We start from the raw sequence: 25882 nt of genomic DNA, 5'->3' as shown, positions 1-25882 counted from the left end.
CCGCCAACCTCGTAATGAGGCCCATTGTTTTAGGTTTCTGATTTGTAGAAGAAGTACATCCGTTTGAGAATTTGTTGCCTACTGAAAATGTACCTACTGTTCCTACTCCCTTCGTGCATCTGCATACTCTATCTCCTAGAGACTCTCAGCACAGACAGAACTATCACAACAACACACTTTTACTCATCATGAATGCTACACATGCCATTTTTAACAAATCTAATTGCTGGGTCTCCTCATATTTACCGCAACATGGGGATAAGTGGCTAGGTTGGTATATTCATCCTCTACCTTTGACAAGTGCATGTTATGCTCCTCTTAGAGCACTCTTCTTTTGCCGATGGAACGATAGCATCTCGGGGAACTTCGATGGGACTAACTTGAACGAGTTCGAAAAACGTGTTCTGACGCCCCTGGGATGCTCGCTTTCTGCAAATAGGTTTAAGCTTAATGTTGCTTCTATTAGGCTGTCTGACAGACTGTCCCATCCTTTTCAATCTTTGATCTCTTTTAAGATGGCTCCAATAGGCAATAAGGATGCCACACCTTCTTCATGCACTGTTAACCATAGCCCCAATTCAGTTTCTTTCTGCATTCAAAAGAATGGTAATCAGTTAATGGGTGATTTCAAAAGTTGTACCAAGGTTGCAAATTTGACTGGTGAGGACAGACCTGTGTATGTAGGTGAACCTGCCTACTTTATTCGCGGTAATGTAGCATTTCCATGGTTACCCAGGGATTGGCAGGGAACTTGTTATTTAGGGATCCTGTTACCCGGGGTATTCATTGCAAGTACTGTAGAGATTTCAAAAGGCTCGTTCACGACGAGACGAGAATGGTGACACTTCAGCACAAGTCCTGGGTGATGTAGCTAAATCATTTGTGCATTTTGGGGACAAATAATAAACTCTGAAGATATCAGGAGACTAGCGAGAGTACTAGAGAGGACCATCAACCAGACCACTGATATACTCTATAATATGCAGAAAGCAATAAGGTTAGTAGCACTTCAGAACCGGATGGCATTAGATGTCATCCTGGCTGAACGTGGTGGGGTATGTAAATTAGTGGGGTCCGCTTGCTGTGTTTTTGTGCCAGATTCCTCCCCAACTATCTTCAAGGCAATACAGAATCTGCATGTCCTAAGTTCAGAAGTGCATGTTCCTGAGGGAAACTGGGATCTTAGCGCTTGGTTCTGGGACTTCTTGCGATCTTGGGGATAGAAACTACTTTCGGTCTTGCTGATTATTTTGGTAATCCTGTTGTTTGTTTGTTGTTGTTTACAATGTCTTCCTGGTATATGTTCAATGATAGGAGGATGTTGTGCACAGGCGATGGGTTCATTAGGACACAAAGTATACGACACAGAGAAAAACTCCAAAGAATATGTGCTGAAAGAAATCTTAGTATCTGATCTTATAGCAATTGACATCTCCGATAGTGATTCAGGATGTATGGACATTGAGACGTGGAGTTACTTGTGAAGTGACTAGAAAGTAGTTTATCACTTGGCTTAGGCCAAAAGGAGGGTTTGTCGAACGGGATATTATATTGTGCCTCCTTTATTGTATATGTTGGCCTAAGCCCAGTCCCTCTGCGAAGAAATCCGCGTTGCAAGGTTCTGACATTAGATCGAGTAAGCCACCATTTTAGGTTCATCTGCCATTTTGATTCTCGCTCCAAAGTCACCCTGTGTTCTAAAATGGTGGACAGTGTTCTTCTGTTTGTAACATGGCCGTCTTGACCTCTGTATGCAAGTTAATGCCTAAACTGCCCGTAGGCCAAATGTTAGGGTCATGTAATAAGACCTCGTCCTTTGTTGAACTATAGATCGAGGATTACCTGTGCCAACGTAACTGATCCGCGAGCATATATTAAGCACAAAGTTGTGTAAATACTAAACATGAACACTTGTTGGACTGCATTGTATTAAAATATGTACTAAAGGCTTATGTTAAAACCGAGAATATACTGTTGCTATTGTGATTTGTTGAAAATATAAACTGAAGGTGATCCATATGCATATAGCTGGGCGAGTCAGAGGTGAACTCGGCACAAACCCTAGATCGGGAATTATTAACGTACAAAGGGGCTGAACATCATGTTACAAAACTGTATAAAAGAGCGAATATTCTGATGTACAGTCCCACTCACTTCTCACATAGAACGGGCTGGTATTCGTTGTGATGTAATGAGGGCCAGATAGCTATCTGGTACTTTGTTCCTTTGAAAACTGTTCAGTTACTTTGAATAAAGATCTGTGTATCTTTGTAAACCCGTGTTTGGTGTACTTCCTTTTGTGGTACTCAGCCTCGATATTTCCTTTTGTTTTTACAAATACATCCAGGGACATGTGCATGTGGCCAATTTAAAGCTGCAGGCATGTGTGTCTAGGACAGCTGTCCATCATGATTCGCCTGACATTTACCTTCAATTGCCTCTCATGCAGGTGATAGTGGCTATCCCTTGAAGCCGTGGCTCCTCACCCCTGTCCGAAACCCACAGAACAGGCACGAGGAAGACTACAATTGTCCCCATACCTGTACCGTGTGGTCATCGAGCAGACCTTTGGCCTGTTGAAGGCACAATTTCGCTGCCTCAGACTGTCGGGTGCGGCACTCCTCTACAGGCATGAAAAGGTGGCCAAGATCATCATGGCATGTGTCATGCTGCACAATATGTGTACCTGCCGGAACGTGCCCCTGCCCCCTGACATTGAAATGCTACCACCTGGTGATGATGAAGGGGATGAAGAAGAAGTGGATGGACATGATCGCGGTGCTGATGTACAGCAGGGACGTGCTGTGCGCCAGTCAGTGATTGCACAATATTTCTGACACACATGGCAGCAGAGGGTGATATGATAGTTGGACAGAGGGCACTGGGTGTGGAGGTACATGTACACTATGCACTGTAAATGAATAAATGACACTAGCACAATGATAAATGTCCACTCAGGTCTTGTTTTTCACAAAACCGGTGTATTAAATGTAACAATGTAAACGTAAGTACAAAATCCCTCCACCACCCTCCCCCTCTTCCCTTCCCCCCACACACCCTCACCTGCCTCCCCCTCCCCCCACAACTCCCCCACACACCCTCACCCCCTTCCACCTCCCCCACAACTCTCCCACACAAGTCCCATTGAGTCTCCAAAGCCTACATGAGGCTGCCCTGACGATTAATTGGCACTGCCTGTTCCAGGGGGAGGCATGTCTTGCCGGCACAGGGTGCGTGCTGACCTGCAGAGCAGGCTTGTTTGTGTAGATCTGGAGGAAGATAGTGTGGCCTCCTGCTGTGATAGTGTAGCGGGGTGCCTTGCCTCCATGGCATCCACTATGCGGCCTAATACCTGCCGGAGGGCCGAGACCTTCTCGCAGAGGCGGCTGGTGTTATCAGCAAATGATTTGGCCAAGGAGGCAGTGTTGTCCGTGATGGACCTGACTAGAGTGGCTAAGTCCTGACGCCACTCCTCTGTGGCCAGTCTGTTGTCCTGGACAAACTCCCGCACAAGGGCAGTAAGAAGGTCAGACCACTGCGCCCCAGCGGGTGCACCTGTGGAGGTAGTTGGCCCCTGGCTGTCCTGCCCAGCCTGCTTAGCCTCCCGAGTGGTGAAAATTGGACTGAGGTGTCCCTCCGTCTGCTCATGACCAGACTGCTCTGGGGTGGTGGCGTGCTCTGTAACGAGCAACGATACTTGGGGGGATGCCGGTGGAGTTGGTGTATGGACCACTTCCGAGATGTCGTCCTCCATGGGCACCCAGATGTCTTAAGGTGTGTCCTCCACAGCCAGGGGTTCCGTGGCTGCCACCTCCCCAGCCAAACTCGACTCCTCGGATTGTGGTGCCTCGCATGTATCATCAGGATGGCCAATGGTTGGAGGTGGTGGTGGTGCTTTGCCCTCTGCGGGCCTTGGTGGCACCGGTGCAATGGGTAAGTGGGGTGGTTTGCCTGTTTGTACATGGCGCCCACTGGGTTGTCCCCTCGAGGTTGAAGGGTGGTTGCTGTCATCCCAGGACCTCTTCCGGGGTGTGGCCTGTGCAGGGGTTGTGTCCTGGCCATCGCTGTCATGGTCAGTGCCTGTGGGGGTCGAAGAGAGGGACGGCATGAGTGATGTTTTGATAGGCATCATACAGACATTAGGACAATTGCTCACCCACATAATTGGGTGTAATAGCCATTTGTTTTTGGATGAGCACATTGTTTGATACATGGGTGGTTTATGCAGGCATACGTCGTCATCACTCATGTTGCCCAAGAGCAGTGCTATCTGACATGCATAGTATTTTGGCCATTCACGCTGTGTGACTCATGGCATTTACATCTTTGTGTGGTATGTGTCATGTACGATATTGCCTTGCACCAGGGTCTGCACGGGTCTGTAATGCATCAGCCTACTTTGCTGGGAGTGTGCGTGTGTGGGACCATGGCTTGACTCTTTGAACTGACATATTGGTTTACTTTCATTAGATTTGCCATTGCAATTTTTACTTTGGACACTCACCTCCATCGCCGGATGTTGTGGCGCCACACTCCATCTCGCCAACACCTTCAGTGCCTTCCATCCCTATCATGCTGGTGCAGATGTCCTCCCATGGGGTGGGATTGATCGGGGAACTGGGACCTCCTCCAGTTCCCATGGCCTGGCTGCAGTTCACTGCAAAGATGTTTCTCACCCTTAGTCGCAGGTCGTCCCAGCACATGCGGCAGTCTTTATTCGTGTGTGGGGTGTTCCCCACAGCACTGAACTTCTGGGCAACAAGTGCCCAGGTCTCTTTCTTCTTTAGTAGAGCCTCTCTCTTCATGTTGCTTGAGAACATGGGGCAGCATGCTCCTGCAGTGTGTTTACCACCATCTGCAGCTTGTCCTCATTGAACCTTTCTTTCCGCTGGCGGGCAGCTCCCTTCTTCAGGGCCTTGGGCATAGTGGTGTTGGAGGTGTATCTTTTCCGAAAACCAGCATAGTCCCAGAGGTCCTGTGTGATGAGGGTGGCAATGGATTGTGTTTTTAGAGATGGCCGCCATGCTCCTTCCAGTTCCTGTGTGATGACGCTACTTCCGGTTCCGCTTAGTAGCGGTGACCGTAAATAGCGGTGACCGTTATTAGCGGTCACCGCTATTTACAGTCACCGCTAATGCCGCATTGAACAATGTCGGTAGTGTTATCTGCGCTATGATTGATGCCGCTAAGGGCATTTTGGGTGCCTTTTACGGCATGGCGCAAATGACTTTACTGGCATGGCGTAAAGCTTGTGCCCGCGAAGTCGGAATAGTCCTCTATTAGTGGACTGGTGACAGCCCAGACACGCTATTTACGCCATGCCGATAAGGGACGTTACTTACCTCCAAAATCGGAATGAGGGCCAAAGAGGTGAAAGAACGTCAAATTCCAAGTCCGAATTCAGAATGGCAAAGACAAAGGTGAGAGAGGGTCTATATTTCTCCTTCATTAATGTCTCTCAGTCGTTTCAAAGTGATTTCCAAGTATTTACCGAGTGCGGTATTCGTTTTTTCTCTGATGCCGCATATAGGTACTACCACCAAGCCTCTGCCTCGGTTCCATATCGGTCTTTCATTTGTTCATAGAAATACATCATTCTTAAGAACCTTAAATTTGCACTGAAAAGGAGTAAGGGCCTCATTACGACTAGTGTGGAATGGGTTTAACGGCGCCGGTAATAATGCCAGCGCCATTAAACGAACTCTGCACTATTACGAGGTCCCCTCGCAGGACCCGCTCTGGACGTCTGGTGTTTCCAGACGTCCATAGCGGGTCCCGGGAGGGCACCAGGGAGCTAACAACAGGCCCGTAATTGACGGGCCTGTTGTTAGCTCCCTCCCCATTCCCATTGAACCCTATGGGGGCTCGAATAGGAATGGGGAATGGTTCCCGGAATGGGGATTTACCGGGTCCTCCAAGGTTGGAATGAACCAGTAAGTTCCTATTTCGGGAACCCAGACCCGGAATGATGTAAGGGGGTAGCCATGGTGCTATTAGCACCATGGCTACCCCCTACCTCGTAATGAGGGCCTATAAGTGCTTTAGGGCTTCATTACGACCCTGGCCTTCATGGAATGAAGGGGGCCGGTACAGGAGCTATTACCGCCCCATTCCAAGGTTGGTGGGGGCGGTAATTCCCCATTCACTAGGGCCCTTTCCCATTCCCATTTGAGCCCCCATAGGGCTCAATGGCAATGGGGAAGGCGCTTATAACGGTACCGCAAATTGCGGTACCGTTATTAGCACCAAAGTCCCTTTGCGGGTCCCGTCCTTATTGCCCGGTAAAACCAGGCGTGAAGGGAGGACACGCAAAGGGAACTCGTAATAGGGCGGTAAGGGATTACCGGTACCGGTGCCCTTACCGGTACCGGTAATCCCTTACCGCCAGTTACAGTGGCAGCATTTATTATCCTGCATCCCCGCACCGTATCTTTGAAGAGTGACCTTTGTGCGTGGTATGTTTGGACGAAACCTAAGCAGCAAGTCTCTTTGTTTCACACTATAGGATCTTCTTAAGTAAATGGGTGTCACGTTCAGGTTTGTTGTCAAAACTTTTGAAAGCGTATGGACTTTTGAGTTTGCTCTTTTTGTTCTGTTTTGCCCTGTTTTGCCCCAATCGTCCCTACGTAAGATCTTCTTTGCCCAGAGCAGGTTTCTACATAGAGCTTCTGTAGAGATTGCCAGATTTGTTAGACTCATATGGCATTGGTTGAGCCACATATCATAAAATAAAGAGTAAGATGATAGATTTTATCTACTCACACCCCTCCACCTCAAATAGGACCCTCTGATAGATTTTCCAGCACTACAAGTCTTGACAACATAGACTGTGTGCAACACTTTAATTTCAAAAAACATTTTTTATTTATTTAAAATTCTTCAAGTAAAACATAAAACACTACCCTCACCTGACACAGGGCGAATAGACAAAGACAAAGGATGCCTTTTTTAGGGCAGGGCCCAAATCGAGGGGACTGGGACAACCAGGTCAGGACACGAAGTTGGACAAGGAATCAGTGGTGATTAATTTGTCCAACTATACCCTTTCCCCTGAAGAGGAAAGTACCCTTAATAAGGGTCTTAGCTTTGTCATCACAAAACCACATGATCCTTTTGAATTCAGAACTGAGTTTTTTGCATTCATGCGTAAGGTACACCTAAATGAATATTTCAGTGAACATGAAGGATACAACAGTAACAATTGTAGTGGGCTGCGTAATGCTTCCACTTTTTGTGCGCCAAGCCACTCTTATACTGCTGAATCAACGGTTTTTGAAAGATAGGTCCTGGCGGAAGTTCGTAAGCTAGAGTCCTGTGAGAAGTCTCATAATTCCAATTTTAGCAAACTTCAAAGAGCATCTGCATTGAAGTTAGTTAAAGATAAGAACCTTATCATTAGACAAAGCAGATAAAGGGGGAGCGATTGTTTTAATGAATCGCAGTGACTATGTTAAAGAATGTGAGAGATTTCTATCAGATGGTGTTAGCTATTTGAAACTCACTAGCGACCCTTCAGCCAGATTTATGAAGATCATTAAAGAAAAAGTGGCTTTAGCATTTGATTCTGAGATGATTAGTAAACAAGAATAAGAGTTTTTGACCAGAGAACAAGGTAGGGTACCAGTCTTTTACATCTTGCCCAAGGTGCATAAGAGACTTGTTGATCCTCCAGGACGCCCAATAGTCTCTTGGGTTAACTCCATTTTGGAACCCTTATCCAAATTCTCAGATTTTTATTTGCGACCCTTTGTTGTGAAAATGAAAAGCTATTTGAGGGACACCACCGATGCCATTAACAAGATTGAGAATATAGAATTTGCCCTGGCCATTCCTTTCTGATAGGGTTGGATATTCAATCCCTTTACACGATGATACCTCAAAGAGCCACACTAGAGGTGGTGGAAGAGATTTTGCTCAGTAGAGAAGACGGAAACCCTGTGAGCAATGCTTTCATCTTATGGTGTACAGAGTTTGCCCTTACTCAAAATTTCTTCCAATTCCAAGGTACATATTTCCAACAAATCGAGGGTACTGCCATGGGGGCTGCCATGCCCCCTAACTTAGCTAACCTCTATGTTGAGTACTTTGAGAAAATGGTGATATACCCAGCCACGAATCCTTATATCCATCATCTGAGGAAGTGGCTGAGGTATTTAGATGATATACTGATCGTATGGGATGGCACAAGGGAAGAGGCTGATGGTTTTGTGATTTGGCTTAACCAACAAAATCATTATTTGAAATTCACAGGGTCGATATGTGATCTCGAGACTCATTTCTTGGATATTTTCATCTTTCACCACAATGGGCTATTACAAGTCAGGCCCTACAATAAGACCACTGACAAACATTCCTTATTACATTTCAATAGTCAGCATGCTAAGCATCTGAAGACCAATTTACCTTTTGGACAGTTTTTAAGGTTGAAACATAACAGTAGCAGGAAAGAGGATTTCAGCCAGAATGCAGATGTACTGACTCAGAAATTGCTAGCCAAAGGCTACCCATCTAGAGTGATTAGAACTGCTTCCAAAAGAGCGTATAACAATAATCGAGAGGCTCTGTTAGAGAAAAACACGAAAACCAAGAGAAAGATTGGCACTGTTTTTGTGAATACGTTTTCTAATTTATCCTATAAAATCAAAACCATTGTCATGAAAACATGGAAGAAAGTCTATCAAGGTAAAGAGGTCTTGCCACCGTTGGTGGCTTTCAAAAAAAGTCAGAATTTACAGAATCTATTGATTAGGAATGATGTGACAGAAATCAATACACCTCCTGTCAGACAAACAAGACTGTGGGGTCTGCCGGAAGTAAAAGGACATTTTCATTGTGGTAAATGCACTATGTGTGCCCAAACCAAAGAAATACAATCTATACAAATTTTGCCTAATGTCAAGTGGGTGTTCAGTGAAATGACCAATTGCAATACATCTAATGATGTGTATTTAATCACATGCCCGTGTGGCCTACATTATGTGGGCAAGACTAACAGGCAGTGTAAAGTCCGAATGGTGGAACACCGCAGCTGCATTAAAAATCCAGTAATTACAGCTCCATTAGTGAAACCTTTTACTGATATGAAACATGGTTGTAATGATTTCACTTGGCTTATATTGAAAAAGTTACATGGCCACAATAAAGCTGAGACAGATCAAAGACTTTTGAATTTGGAGCAAAAAATTATTTTAAGACTGCAAAGCAATGTTTTGGGGCTAAATGAAAGCATTGATTGGCATTTGGTCAGCCAAATATAAAGAGCATTATTCGATTAAACTATATGTACATACCTTGCCTTCTAATATTGAGTATGTGAATGTATTCATGAAGTGTCATAGTGGTCATGAATTTTCGCAATTTTGTAACTCTATTGAAATTATAACTTGTTACGTGTTGCAGTTTTAGCAAATAACTAGCGGTTTTCTCATAATGGCAAGATATTGTATGTGTGTCTTTTTTATAACCCCAACATATTGTAAACCGCTTCATAATTACAACACATTGTTTGACCCTATCAGTCAGCTTGGAGTCCATTCATCTCCTCAACACTGACCTTAGAGTCTATGTGAGGTCTGTGTCAAAATGGCCGCTCTATTTTCATGTGCGTGTGCTCTTTTGACCAGTTGAGTTCCTTTTCTGTGTTTACTCCCGAGGTGGGAGCTGGTGCCATTCAGACAGCGCTGCCGCACTTTACCAACCCGGTTCGTGTAGGAAGCACGTACAATTTGAAGGTGAGCATATTAGTGTCAGGAGGATACGTGTACTGTATTTTACATCATTTCACGCTGCATGTTACTTTTTGTTCCATGACGGGGCTGTAGCCACAGTGTAAGTGCACAGTTGATAAGCGGTTTCCACATTGTACGGCATGTGAGTGTTTTATAGCGGCATTGGATTTACACTTCACTTCATGCTGCATGTCACCATTTGGTCTGTGAATGGGGTGGTGCCCCTTAAAAACTGCACCGTTGTAGACATGGTACTCAGCTGACTTGTGGTTTTTTTCACTGTACAGTTACACACTATGATGCACCCCAGTTCTGCTAACACATGGGGGGAAGAAGGTGGAGAACTTGACTTACAGAGGCGATATAGGTTGTTCATTTTTGTTTTACAGATTGGTACTCTGAATTGCCATAGAATGTTGTGGATCTGGCCCTTGTTGCGCTGTCAGGGATATTCTTCCTGTGTTCCCTACAGTAGTCATCTCTATTTGTGTGGAGGTAATTATTATTACATCTGGCATGAATGTGCCTCAACTTAAGTTTTTCAGTGATTCTTGGCTGACTCAGATTGCATGGTTTCTGATAGTTGGTTTGTCCTTTTAGGTGTTGCGATATCTCAGGGGACTATGACGCCCTGTGAAGTTTTGGGTTTCTCATTTGCGAGAGATTAACATACTGGTCAATTACAGACATGCATTGGAGATTCACCAATTGAAGGTAAATCTTAGGGGTCCATTTGTTCTAGACCCGTGTGAGGTTGGCATCATGGTTTGAGCCGACTTCCCATTTACATTTTTTTAGTACTCCCCTCCCTTTGGAACTCATTAGTATCCTCTGTCTTTTCCTTTACAGGCTTTGTTTGCCTGAAACTACCCATTCAACACGGTGTTGAGGAGAATAGTGGATGTTTTAAATTATCCCCTGAAGAATGTTCGGCCGAAAGGGGCATTGAAGAACAGAAACATGTTCGGATCATATGTTTTTTTAATGACACATTGAGGTTTTTTGTAATTTGTTATGTGATATCGTTTGTGTCTTGTGTATGTGTATATTTTGAGGCCTAAGTTTTAGATACTATGGTTTTAGTGTTAGCAATTGCACTGTGTTAGGTGAGGGTAGTGTTTTATGTTTTACTTGAAGAATTTTGAATAAATAAAAAATGTTTTTTGAAAGTTAAAGCGTCGCACACAGTCTATGTTGTCAAGACTTGTAGTGCCGGAAAATCTATCAAAGGGTCCTATTTGAGGTGGAGGGGTGTGAGTAGATAAAATCTATCATCTTACTCTTTATTTTATGATATATATCGACATTCCTATGAGTGGAGTAGGATGTGTATATTGGAATAGGAAAACATTTTTTTGTACCTATTTTAATATTATATTGGTTGAGCCACACCTTCAGAATGAGGTCTTGAATTCTCGTTTGATTCGTCACCAACACCTCAAATTGTGGTGAACAAGTCGGTAGCTGTAGTTTTCCGAAGAGGCGTATGGAATTCCAACCCACTCTTCTGTAGAGGGAGACAAGACCCATAGGCACACATGATGGTAGTATCAAGACTTTTTTCCAAAAGTAGCCTTCTAGGGCATCCGATGTTTCCCAGGGTAAACCCAGGCAAGCCTCTGCTACATACGTGAGTGATGGCACTACTTTTTGATTAAAGAAACTTTATGACGCTTTCCAATAAAAACTTACAATGGTACGTTGGCCCTATAACTAGGGCTTGTATAGTCAAGTTTTTTGTTATGTCCTTCTGTTTTGTCCCGGTTATTGTTCAGTGACCATACTTGCGTATATTTTTTCCGCCCTTTCAGATTTTCCAGTACAATGATTTCTGGTTTTTTTGCATTGATCTTCTAATTATTTTTTCTGACATCATTTGGTGGTCGAGTTTTCTTTGGAGGCCGATTGGTGTAAGGTCTAGCAGTATCAGGCCATCTGCATACAGGAGCCACCCCACATCTGTGCCGTTTAATTTAGGACAAAACTTATGCCCCTGACCCAATGCTTCTTTCAGGTCTTCAATGAAGAATTTAAATAGGGCTGGGGCCACTGGGCAGCCCTGTTTCAGGCATTTCGATCTTGGAATGGTTTTAGTTAAGGTACCAGCTTGATGAAGTCTGATTTTCATGGAAGTGCCCGTGTATAAATCTTTTATTGCCGCTAGAAAATCCTTGGGGCATCCTCTTTTTTCCAATTTAACCCAAATATTTTTCGATTTATGCTTTCAAAAGCATGCTCCAAATGTATTTTTATTAGGGCCCTTGATTGCTTGCAACTTCAGCAAATTGATTAGAACTAGGTTTAAGTTACAGCCTTCTTCTTTCACAAAACCTGTTTGGTGACAGTCATAGCCTCCTGCTAGTGTGGTCCAGTCGTTCAGACGTGTGAGTAGGATAGAGGCAAATACTTTCCCCAAAACATCTAATTGTGCAATTGGCCTGAAGTTTTCGTTTTTTTTTTTTTCTATCTCCTTTTTTTAAAAATAGTCACCACTGCGGCAGTTTTGCATGATAATGGCACTTGACCGCTTGATAGAATTCTTTGGAACAAGACCACACAAAAGTCAGCCCATGCTTCCGGTGAGGATCGCAGCATCACGTTTGTCAGGCCATCCGATCCAGGAGCATGAGATCTACTGGCTTTCTTTATTCAACTTAGAATTTCCTCTCTGTCAAGTTCGATGTTCCATGACTTTCTGGTGTAGGTGGAGGGAATTCTACATGATGATTATGGGTCGAGTAAAGCTTTCCAAAGTAAGTCACCCAGGTACTTTCCATTATCAGGTTAACCTGAAGAGAGGAATTGTTTGAGTTTTTCTCATTTATGATCTGCCACAGAGTGCTAGAGTTGTTCTTTGCCAGTGCTCTTAGCATTCGTCTGCGTTGTTTTGAAGCATTGTAGCCTTGTGTAAGATCAGCACATTTTTGTATTTTTGTTTTTGTTCTTTAATCAGAGCATGCCTGGCCAACAGTGGAGAGACCCTGAGTTTCCTTAGGGCTGTCTGCAGTAGCCTCTTCTGTGTCATTACCTCTTTTTCATAGGAATGTATAGATTTGAAGTACGGTTTGCTGCTTTTAGCATATCTCTCTCTAAACATGTCCAAGTCAAAATCGTACTCCACCCCTGCTTCATTTATAGTTGCCATGCCCGGAGATGATCAGTCATGTGTGGAATCACTTCAGGTTTAAATCTTAATCTTTGGGCCTCATTACACGGATGGCGGTAAGGGATTAACAATACCGGTAAGGGATTACCGGTATCGCTAAATACCCTCGCCAATTACGACCCGGATAACTGCTATTAGCGGCACCGCTAAGAACGGTGCCACTAATAGCGGCTAGTCCGTGGATGCGCAACCCCTCATGTCGGAAATAGTGGCATGGCGCTAATAGCACACCATCACAAGCCTTGATGCCCATACTGGCATGGCGGAAATACCGGCATCGCGAACCACCCGTTAAGAGACATGAGCACTGTTCCCACCTGCCACAGGTGGCCACAATCAGCACAGGTGGAGGCAATGGAGAGTGTGGCAGCACAAAAGGAGCACACCACACCCCTTCCCACACCCCTTCCAACACCAAGATGGTTCCAATACTAGCAGCATTACATGGGCTGGAGGACATGATTGCATTGCAGCACCAACAACAACAGGCAGCACAGAGGAGATGCAGGAGGAGGAGGAGGGCGAGACAGGCCCAGCAAGCCCCACCAGTGTACCTAGTAATACCACAGAGGCATCCACCAATCCCCAGGATTCGAGCCAGTCCATTCAACATCACCCCTGAGCAGATACACACCCTGTACCGTCTGGACCGGGATACCATCACCAGCATCGTGGACATGATACACGACAACATTGTGAGCCTCATAGACATCCGTATTGCCATCCCCCCTCTACTGAAGGTGGTAACTGTGCTCCACTTCCTGGCCACAGGCACCTACCAGCATACAGTAGGGCATATGCATGGCATACCACAACCAGTATACTCACGCACGCTGAACCAGGTGCTCGATGCCCTCCTGAAGCACACAAGTGAACACATATCCCTGCCACGGACTGCCCAGGAGATCTCCAACACCAAAGTTGGCTTCTATTCACTGGCAGGCATCCCAGGTTGCATCGGGGCCATCAACTGTACCCATGTGGAATTGGTGGTCCCACATCACAATGAAGCAGTCTACTGAAACAGAAAGCAATTCCACTCCATCAATGTCCAAATGGTATGTGACTCAAACAAGATAATCACACATTGTTGTGCCCGTTATCCCAGATCAACCCATGATTCAATGGTCCTGCGGAACTCAACAATACCACGCTACATGGAGCGACATGCCGGATAACGTTTGTGGCTACTTGGTGAGTAGCAGGGCAAGCACATGGCAGTGTGATGTGGGTGTGATTGGGGAGGGGAGGGATGCATACTCCAACTGGGTGTGATTGGGGGGGGAGAGATGCATACTCCAACTGGGTGTGATTGGGGGGGAAGAGATGCATACTCCAACTGGGTGTGATTGGGGGGAGATGCATACTCCAACTGAGTGTGATTGGGGGGGGAAGTGATGCATACTCCAACTGGGTGTGATTGGGGGGGGATGCATACTCCAACTGGGTGTAATTGGGGGGGGGAGTTGCATACTCCAACTGGGTGTCATTGGGGGGAGAGATACATACTCCAACTGGGTGTGATTGGGGGGTGGAAGAGATGCATACTCCAACTGGGTGTGATTGGGGGGGGAGAGATGCATACTCCAACTGGGTGTGATTGGGGCAGAGAAGAGATGCATACTCCAACTGGGTGTGGACTGTCGTCCATAGAACAAATGGACATACAGATGTACGCCAATGTCCACCAAGGCAGGCCACAATGGACCGGAATCAAAACCACATGCAATTTTGAAGCTGCACAACATTGAAATCAAACCAATATGCCAAACATGACACATCTATCCACATGCTCATTGCACATCATACCTTACACCATATAACACAAATCAGCAACATGGCGCCAATATGCCAAATCAAAATGTGCGCTGAACAACATCATGCCGTGATAAACTGCTAGGCGCTTGCAGTAACCTGCATTTGCACTAACCCACTGAGCTATCTTGTGTGTATTAGAGCCTATTCGAAGCGTGGAGGAAAATGCTGACATCAACCAGGCCTCTCGAACTCGGTGAGCCTGCATGCTTGCAAGGGGTTAATTGCGAAGGCCTTTTCTGAAGACATAAAACATCTAGCATTTGCAAGAGGCTCTATGCAGCCCTTGGGAGCCAGGCACAGCTTTGCTCATCTTCGCTCTGCGAGTCAGGTGCACTGATAAGGCAAGAATGTCAGATCATCTCAAAACACAGTGCCCGAAGCCTGGGAGCCAAGACTGGCTGTTTCCAGTCCTGTAACTTTCCAAGCGAAAACATGTTTACTGCCCGGAAGGGTGAGCCTAGAAGCTTCTCGAAGTGCTGACATGTCATGATGATTGACGTGCAGCTCCTAAGAAGAGAACTATACTTGGACCAGGGATGCGGGGGACTCATCCTGGGCTGTTGGAAAGACGCGCGTATCAAGAAGAACAGTGCCTGGACGACCAGCTGTGCACTATCTGGGCCGAGACTCCTAGCATCACATCCCCGCTCTGGTGTAGGACTGTGGGGGCTTGGCCAGTCCTCCCCTCCTCTTCCGAGGAGTGCCGGGCACCTGTAGCAGCGAGGGTCCTGGGTGTGATCAGATCGTACCTTCATCTACATTTCATTAGGAGCGTAAGACCAAATAATTGCATATTCATCTGTGATTGATAATTGGCATTATATAGCTTGCACTTTTCTATTTCCACATTATTGTAAATTGCTGCTTAGTTCTCATTAGACACTGTAGATAATAAATGCAAGCATCATATATTCTGTGTGATTGGGTTTTTTCTAGACTGAGTTCATCGTGCGTCTTAAACCGTATTTGTGTGGGAAGGTAATTAGGAGTGATTTACTTTGCACAAAGGGCTGGATCCCAGGGAGGTGCGGGTACTGTTTATCACTTCACATCACTACAGCTATGCGCCCTTGAGTGCATGCAAAGGGATCACCTGTAGTCATTGTACTGAACCACACTCTTACACCACTACTGAAGTGCCGCTTCAAAGCATGGCAATATCGATTTCAGAATGGCAGTACACTAGCAGTGTGGTACAAATGTTGCATGGGCCCAGGAACACCTAAGACCTGTCCTCACCCAGGACATGGCAATAACTGCCAGAGGCATGCATGGTGCATGTCCACTTGCAAGGACTAGCTCACCTTCTCACATTGCAGTTACACAGATCATCTCCATGCATTCTGGGATTCGTGGATGCCAATCAGAATGCAAAGTTGATTTGTGTGATATGTACAGGTTGCACTTGATGTGAACAGTAACATGTCCCCATTGTTGCTCCCATGCAGGTGATGCTGGCTATCCCCTGAGGAGGTAGCTCCTTACCCCTGTACGGAACCCACAGAACAGGCACGAAGAGGAATACAATCGTGCACATACCCGTACCCGCATGGTAACAGAGCAGACATTTGGCCTTTTGAAGACACGGTTCCGGTGCCTCAGCAGGTCGGGTGGGGCACTCCTGTATGGCCATGAGAAGGTGGCCAAGATCACCATGGCATGTGTCATGCTGCACAATATGTGTATCAGACGGAATGGGCCAATGCCCCATGACATTGAAATGCAACCACCTGATGAGGATGATGAAGGGGATGAGGAGGGAGGTCATGCAAGAGACGATACCCAGGAGGGAAGGGATGTGCGTCAGCATCTGATCAACCAAATATTCTGAATCACATGGTCCTACTCTGTTGAATGGATGTGGGTATTTATCCACTGTGTTCTGTGGTGAAGCGCACACTGGGCCCTGTCCCCCAATAAAGCTCACATACTCAATGATAAGGTCCAAGCCTGTGTTTTAACTTGTCACCAGTGTGTTTAATACATTAAGAAATAAAGAAGTGCATGGTCCCAACAATGCAAACACCCTATCCCCCCCGCCCCACAACACTCCCAAAACACCCTATCCTCCCCTTCCCCCACAACACTCCCAAAACACCCTATCCTCCCTCCCCCACAACACTCCCAAAACACCCTATCCCCCGCCCCCCACAACAGTCCCAAAACACCCTATGCCCCCTACCCCCACAACACTCCCAAAACACCCTATCCCTCCTCCCCCCACGACAACCCCATGTATGACTGGTAAAACGTTGCTGTCTTGCTGTACATGTGCCAGCTACATCGGGCTGGCCCTACTTCCCATCCCCACCACCACCATTAGGGGGTTGGGAGGGTGTGCGCCGCATGGATCGCAAGGAGCGGCGCCGGGGGCTCGTCTGCCTTGAGCTGGCAGAGGAGGAGGTACATGGGTGTTCTTGTGGCGGTGGGGGGTACATTCTGTCCATAGCGTCCGCTATGTGGGTGAGGACCTGCCTCAGTAGTGCCATCTCCTCACAGAGCCTGTTGGCGCAGGCTTCCATGCCCTGTCTCATCTCCCTAGCATTCTCCCTGACCTCCTCCCTCAGACGGGCTGCCTCATCAACATGCTGGCCAACCAGCACTGTTATCTCCTTCTGCCGCTGTCTGATGGTGGCCATGTCATGGCCACTGTATCATGCTAGTGGGGTGGGTGCCGCACCTTGATCTATGGGTTGGGTATCAGGTGAGGACACCGGTCGGCTCCAGCACCCTGCCACGATTTCATCGCCAGACTGGGCATGGCTGCTGGATTGTGATGTTGGCCGTGGGCTTGCTTCTTTGGATTGGTGGGGGCTGGGGGTGTGCTCTTGCATGGCCAATTCACAGGTGTCCTCCACAACGGACAGCGGTGCGGTGGCTGCTGCCTCGCCAATTGAACTGTTGGCAGCAGACAGTGGCCCCTCCATGGGTGGTTCCACTGGAGTGTGTGAAGCAATTGTTTCAGCCGGAGCTTCATGTCTTGGTGACGTGGGTGGCTTGCTGTGTTTGCCCCTCTGCAGGAGCACACTCCTCCCTGTGCCCCTTGATGTGCTGGCGGTGTTCCCTGGCTCCTTTGCCCTGGCTTGTTTCTTGGCAGGGGGAGCCTGTGTCGCAGTGTCCTGCTCATCGCTGTCAGTCTGTGAGCCTCTGGGGGACAAAGAAGGGGATGGCATTGGTGCTGGGTCAACGTGCTTCATGCAGATGTTGTTCATCATGCTGTTCTATGCATTGGGACTTCATTAGTGGGCATTCAGGTCATGAGACTGTCGGGTGGGTCATTCATGCATGGATGCATGGGTCTGGGTGGCACGTGTCTGTGGTGATGCGTGCATGTGTGTGTGCTGGGGTTTGACACTCACATGGGCAAGGTTGTGTGCATGTATGTTTGTGGCCCCATCCATGAGCTGATTTAGGGCTCACATTTGGGGGGTACCTCACCTTTCACAGTGCATTGTTTTATGTGGATACTCACCTCCATCTAATGTTGTGGGAGAACCACGCTCCATGTCGCCGACTCCCTCCATGGATTCAACACCTATGGTGCTCGCGCAGGTCTCCTCCCACTCCCTCACTTTGATGGGTGATTCTCCACCACCTCCTGTGGCCATGGCCAGCTTCCGCTTGCCAGCCAGTAGGCTGCGGACACGGAGGCGGAGATCGTCCCACTGCTTCCTGCAATGATTCACAGTGCGGGTGGTGGTGCCCGCCGCACTGACTTTCTGGGCCACCTCTGCCCAGATGGCCTTTTTTTTGTTTAGGGTCTCACGCTGCATGTCATTCGCGAAGACCACATCCACGTTGGTGGCAAGCGTGTCCGTGAGCATGATAAGCTCCTCATTGGTAAATTTCTCCTTCCTCTGCCGATCCGCTCCTTTTTTAATTGCCTTGGGCATTGTCAGGGTGTCTTGGATGGTTTTGTAGGGCACTAGTGTGGATGCAGGTCCTTGGGGCAGAGGATGGCAATGGATTGTGTTTTTAAAGATGGCTGCCGTGCTCTTTCCTGTTCCTGTGCGATGACGCTAATTAATTAAGTGTTGCAGGAGGTCGGAAGTGCTATCAGTGCTTTCATCGGTGCCGCTAAGGGTCTTAACGGGGTCTTTAGCGGCATGGCGGTAGGGTCATTACCAGCATGGCGCTATGCTCATGTCCGCGTACTCGTAATGGCACGCAATTAGCGGCCTCTTGTCTAGGCAGACACGTTAATAGTGCCATGCCGCTAAGGGCGGTATCTTACCGCCATCCGTGTAATGAGGCCCTTTGTCTTCCTGCTTCTACTTCCACCTTTTGTGGCCAGAATGTGTTTTTATTTTTATTTTGGGCCCTTTTGGTTAGGATTATCAAATTATGGTTGCAGTGTATGGTATGTGATACACTCCATCTTAGTATTCAATCACATATGCTGCTTGAAACAAATCAGTAATCCAATGTGGCCCTACTAGGGCCATTTTGCCAGGTCGGGGCACCTGGGATTTCTCCAGGAGTTTGACCGTTGAGCATAACTAGACCTCGGTTTTTGGTAGCCTCCAGCCAGCCCTTCGTTCTTTGAGCTTTGGGCCCATTTCCCCATGAATGGGCCTATTTTTGCAAGAGCCCTCTTTCAGGCAATCAATGTTTAAGTCCCTGCAGACAATCACTTCAGGTTCAGCATGTGTGTGATAATCAAGATCGACCCAAGACATCACTGTGTCAATGAAGCAGCTATATTCCTGAGAGTCTGGATTCCAGTATATGTTAAAGAGGGTCATATGGCTCTGGTTCTCTTGCTCTGGCTCTGAAGGTGTTAGGGTCAGTATTTGGATAAAGGGGTTAGGATTAAAAGTCTTGATGACTACCAAGTTTGCATCATTTTTTACCAGCGTAAGAAGGATGGTTGAAGGCCTACCATGGGTTCCTTTTGTTGTTTCGTATAGGTTCCCTCAACTAGGTCTCCTGCATAAATATTATGTCGAGGCTAGCTGTGACGGGGTCCAGTTTTTGGAAGAGGTGAGAGAAACCTCTGGTGTTCCATGATCCAATCTTCAAAGTTTCACCCACTCCCTTCCCCTGGCTCTATGGCTGAGGTTTTACAACAAAGGCCCAAGCCATCTAATTCCATGAGTTCTCATTTCCTGTAGATGATGTTGTACTCTACTCCTCCTCTACCAGTCTTTTAAAAACCATTTGTGAGTCAACTTTTTTAAATGTTATTTTCAGCTGGTTTATAGCCTTAGGTAAAGATGTCTTGACCCAACCCTGCTTGCAAATACTGTCCACGCCTTCTAGATCTTTTAATGAAAATGATATGTTTATGGCATGGCTTTGTCTATTGATTACCTCGGGTTTTGGGGGGTATTTCTCCCTGATAAGTATTTTCTCTGGGGTACATCTGCCAGCATATCGTATTGCTTGTGTGCCCTCGTTGGACTGCAGCTCAAAGCCTAGTGCTCGAAAATCGTCTGTCGCATCCAGGAGCAACATGATCAAGGAGGCAGACTTCATGTATAGCCACACTCTGTCGGTTTCCCAATCATTTATAAAAAACAACACTCTTTGGGCCTCATTACTACCCTGGCGTTAAGGGGTTAACGGCGCCGTAAAAGGCTACAGCGCCGTTAAACCCTTAATGTCCGATTCACACTTTAACGCCTGCTTTTTGCAGGCGTTAAAGTCCAACCCGCTAAGGGACCCTGGTGCTAATTACGGCACCGTTTTTTACGGTGCCGTAATTAGCGCCTTCCCCATTCCCATTGAGCCCTACGGGCCAAAAATGGGAATGGGGAAGGGGCCATGGTGAATGGGGATTTACCACCCCGCCAACCTTGGAATGGGGCGGTAAATCCGCCATCCACCATGGCGGAATCCGGCATGGACCATGGTGCTAATAGCACCATGGTCCAACGCCATGGTTGTAATGAGGCCCTTTATATCTTCACTTTCCACCACTCTGAGTTTTGGCACATTTGAACGATTTAATATGAGACCGTCGTTCATCTTCAGAATCCTCTCCAACATGATCCCGTGGTCAAAAGCGTGTCTGCCGCTTGAGCTTTTTTGGAAGTCCTTTGTGTTTTTTTTGTGTCTCGTGTTCCCCACTTAAAGACCAAAGAAATATTGAGGCTTAGTACCACAAAATGAAATACGCCAATTACGGGTTGAAAATATATCTTTTATTCTGTACAGATTTCAAAGCAAACAGATAGCTATCTGGCTGCCAACACCTCGCCAGATACCAGTACCAGCAGACACAGGGGGGGTCATTACAACCCAGGCGCTAATTGCGCCAATTTTACCACCATGGTGTAAACTATGTTTACACCATGGTGGATTTCGGATTTACCGCCCCATTCCAAGGTGAGTGGGGCGGTAAATCCCCATTTCCCATTTTCCCTTCCCCATTCCCATTTTTGCCCCATAGGGCATAATGGGAGTGGGGAAGGCGCTAATTACGCCACCGTAAGTTACGGTGGCGTAATTAGCATCATGGCAGGTTAGCGCCATGGATTTTAACGGCTGCTGAAAGCAGCCGTTAAAATCAGAATAGGCGTTAAGGGTTAACGACGGCGTTAACCCTTAACGCCTGGGTCGTAATGAGGCCCAGTGAGGGGTGAGAGTGCTGGACATCTTAACAGAGACGCTTTTATAACATTTTTGAAATATTGTCAAGCCCCTTTCCAAACTAATAATTTACATGCTAGGGTTTGTGCCCAGTTCACATAACAAATATTACCATATTTCACAAAGGATTTAACAAGTTTGCATGTCCATGAAGTTACAGTGGTGACATTGGTTCTCTGATCCACAGTAAGCCTAGTTTCAAGACTCGCTACAATGCAGTTCAGCAAAAGCACACAATCTGAGTTTGTTCTACATTGTGTTGTTGTTTATATGAGGATGAGTTTTGTGAGCGCAGACAACACTTGGATTGCAGTTCATTCAAGTCACAAGGTTTCTTTGCATAGAACAGTCTGCTCTCGGTCAGCCTAGATGTTGACACAACTCAAAGGTCATTCGGCTTGGCTGTAAGTTGAAAACACAGTCCACCATTTTAGGACACAAAACAAGAGTTGAAATCAAAATGGCGGATGATTCTTAAAATGAAAGCGAAGTTGATAAAAAATCGAAATATTTCAGACGCGGTTTTCTGTGCAACGCGGATGGGCTTAGGCCAATATTCATAACAAGACGGTATTATACAAATACATTTTAACACCACTGGTACATTTTGGATGCGGCAAGATAAATTCCTGTCTTGAGTTTTCAATCAACTCTTCGATTGAGTTATGTTTGAAGAGTTCTTTGGGCCAGTGGCTCTTGCTCTTCGCTCTGCCAAGGTTTGGAAGGTGTAAGAAGGACTACAGGGGGTTGCTGTGGGGGTTTGTAAGTTGTCTCCTGTTTCCTCAGAGCTTTGTAATCTTTGCTGCCTTGTGATGTTGACAGTAATATTGGAGATCTGAGGTTTGATTTGCAATCTCTCGTCATCCACATCCTCGTAGGTGGACAATTGCAGAAGTGAGTCTCCAAGCATCTCTCATTCGATTCTACTCTCAGCTCTAAAATTGGGGTGCCCCTCCAAACGCTGTTCTGGTACCACCTGTGGCTTTAGGTTCATGAGTTGTCTTCCGTGTAGTATGGCAGTAGAGAGAACAGATTTTAGATTTCTCAGGAAGCTAGTGGATCCACAAGCTTTCCCCTTTTTAGTTCTTTGCATGTTTTTTGTCTTCTTCAGCTGATCCTGCTTCTTAGGTGTGGTTCTATTGTTGGGGTTGATTTTCTTCCTATGGTAAAATATTGAAAACGTGCTCTGTTTCTCCACTAGCATAACGGCAGGGATGTCTTCCGCTATTTGCATTGATGCTTCACAGCCTACCCTTGCGGCAGGCGTTTCGACCAGGCTGGAGTCTGAATCTTGATGGATTGTTTGAATAAGTCTAGCAGGCTCCAATGTCATGAGGAAATGTTTCTCTTACTCACTGGGGGGAGCTCTTGCCAGATTCACAACCCGGCTTGGAAGCAGGTTTCCTTTCTGCGTTTGGCCAACCAGCAATGTTATGTTAGTGTTATTCATAGAGCACACCTTCACCCGGGGGTATCTTGGTGCTGAGAGAAGGAAAACTACAAGGAGAGGAAACCGAGTCAAGAAAGAATATACCTAGAAGATATAGGTCTTCAGGGCCTTCCGAAAGACAAGATGATTGGACAGTGAATTCAGATATAATTGGAGACTATTCCATAACTGAGATGCAGTGACAGAGAAAACTCAACCACCCAGACGTGAACAGTGATAAGGGGGCACAGATAGTAGACCTGCAATGACACTTCTGGGTTAGTTTGTTGAATTTCTGTGTTCTGCTCAGCTGGGCATATACGAAAAACAATGTCTAGAACTCATTCTAGGAAGATATTCTTGTCTGACCTAGCCTCTAGCGTTAGGTCAATCATGGATTTTAGAATCACTCCTTCTAGTTCATTTTCTCTACAACTCTTTTCTTTGATGGCCATTATGAAGGTTTCCACATGATATGATATGATATGGCATTTATAACGTGCCTATACACAAGTGTTTCAAGGTGCGATGAGGCAAGGGAGGGTAACAGAGGGAAGACGGAGTCAACAATCTTACTAGGCTAGGTGACATTGAGATCGCGCAAGTGCAGGGAGGGGGGAAGAGGAAAAGTGCAAGGGGAAAGTGGGAGGGGAAGTGCAGTACATGGGATAAACAGTAATAAATAAAGACAATAAGTAAGAACAATAAATAAGAAGTGCGGCCATTTGGTGGCAGGTTCAAGAGTAAGTGCAGACATCAGGTGTCAAGTGCTGATAGGGGGCTGTACGGATAAAGAGACAGCCCTAGAGTGCAAGGGTCGCAAGGAGGGCAGTGCAGGTGTGCAACCGGCGTGGGAGGGCGCCTGGGCCAAGACAGAGGTTAGCCAGGTAACCAGTGAAGTTTCAGTTTCAGCCAGGAGTTCAGCAGGGGAGAGGAGGATAGAAAGCAGAAGCAAAGAGGAAGGTCTTGAGGTGCTTCTGGAACCAGAGATGGTTTGCCTCCTTTTTCAGAGAGGCAGGCAGAATGTACCAGAGAGAGGACCCAGCAGAGGAAAGAGATCTACCACCAACTCGTTGCTTGGAGCAGCGACTGGTATTTAGGAAGAGAGCATTGAAGGTATTGAGGTCACATGCCCCAGAAGGCCTTGTGGACAATGCAGAGGGTTTTTAACTTAATCCTCGCAGCCACTGGGAGCCAGTGCAGAGATTCCAGTCCTGGAGCGATATGATTCCTGGACTTGAGACCAAGGACAAGTCTCACAGTCCTGTTTCGGATGAGTTGCAGAGGGCGGGGATTAGAAGCAGGCACACAAGAGGCTGTTGCAGTAGTCCAGCCTAGAGTGAACCAGAGCTCTGGAGACAGTGAGCTTCTGGGGGAAGTAGAGGAAAGGAAGAATAACTCTGAGGAGGTGCAGCTGGTAGTGTGACTTCTTGGAGACGTCAGAGATGTGAGGAGAGAAGGAGAGTGTGGAGTCGATGATGACCCTGCGGTATCTAGCCCCACAGGTAGGAGCAGGAAGAGGGCCAAGAGAGGCCAGTCAGAGAGTGACAAGTAAGGAGGGAACGGGCGTGCCGATGAGGAGAATATCCTTCTTACTGGCATTAAGGCAGAGATCATTGATGGCACAGCACTCCTGGATAGCAGATAGACAGTCAGAGATGAGAGAAGGAGAAGAGGCGGCTGAAAGGATCCTGAAAATGAGCTGTGTCATCCGCATAGCACTGAAAGTTGGGGCACAGAGCGGCAATGCGGTGGGCAAAAAGTGCCAGGTATTGGTTGAAAAGCCAGGGAGAAATATTTAGAACCCTGGGGAACACCACAGGTAGAGATAGAGATAGAGGAGAGGAAGGACCCAAGTTGAACCTGGGAGGCTTGATAGGAGAGGAAAGACGCCAGCCAAGCCAGGGCCTGATCGGTCATACCCAGGTTATCACAGGGACGGCTCAGTAGGATGGCATTGTTGACCATGTCAAAAGCCAGAAGACAGATCAAGTAAGATGAGGACACAGGGGGTGTTGGAGTTAAAGTTAGAGAGCAGGTCTTCACAGATATTTAGGAGAGCAGTTTCTGTGCTTCTGGCAGCTCTGAATCCAGACTAATGGTCATGGAGACAACCAACAGATTCAGTGTGAAGATTAAGCTAGGAAATGGCCAGATTTTCCAGCTGGCCAGCTTTTCCGGGAATTTGCCAGGGAAGGAGTGATGGAGATTGGGCGATAGTTAGCCAGGCAGGACGGGTCTGCAGATGGTTCCTTAAGAAGAGAGTTCACAAGGGAGTGTTTCAGGGGGGAAGGGAAGATTCCAGTAGCAAAGGAGTGGTTGCAGAAGACAGCCAGAGCAGGAGCAAGGGTATCAATGTGATCCTTGATGGTTTTGGAGGAACAGGGGTGAACCTGATTTGATGAGACTTTCATAGATCAGACTTGTCTAGAAACCTTATCTGGGGTGAACAGGGGAAAGGCATAGAAGGAGGAGGGACATGTGGCTGAAGAAGGGCCAGAGGAAGAGCAGCGAGTAGAGGGAAGAGGGGCAGGGGAAGAGGAAGAGAGAGAGGACAGGATGCCCTGAGTTTTAGAGATGAAATGAGAAGTCAGAGCCATGCAGAGGGCCTGGGAGGGGACAGGAGAGGTAGAGACTGCAGCAGGATTGGCCAGGTCCTTGCATATTTTAAAGATCTCGCCCGAATTATTAGATGCTGCAGAAATGCAGGCTTGGATGTCAGCTCTCTTCTTGGTGCAGACAGAGAGCCGGTATTGCCTTTGGAGCAGGGGGCAGGCCAGTTTGTGAGAGGATGTTTCAGAAGCACGCCATTTCCTCTCAATAACCCTGCACTTGAGTTTGATGGTGTCGAGGTCTGAGTCGTACCAGGAGTTACACTTTGCTTTGAACTTCAGGCGGATCCTCATGACAGGAGCAAGAACATCAAGAGTATCAGATATAGCAGAGAGAGAATGGAAAGGGATGTGTCAGGGTGTGAGTGAGCCAAAGGAGGAGGGGGAGTGAGAAAGTGGTGACGAAAGCCTCAACTGACACACGCTTCATGGGCCAGATAACCGAGAATGTAGGTGGCAGTGCTGGAGGTGGCTTGGCCTGCAACTTCTTAGTTTGCATTAAGGTTAGCAAAGTGGTTAAGTCCTTATAGGTTTT

This window comes from Ambystoma mexicanum, chromosome 3q (assembly GCF_040938575.1).
Source record: "Ambystoma mexicanum isolate Mex_15411 chromosome 3q, UKY_AmexF1_1, whole genome shotgun sequence".
NCBI lineage: Eukaryota > Metazoa > Chordata > Amphibia > Caudata > Ambystomatidae > Ambystoma > Ambystoma mexicanum.
The sequence above is the reverse complement of the archived record's forward strand: the minus strand, read 5'-3'. Positions refer to the sequence as shown.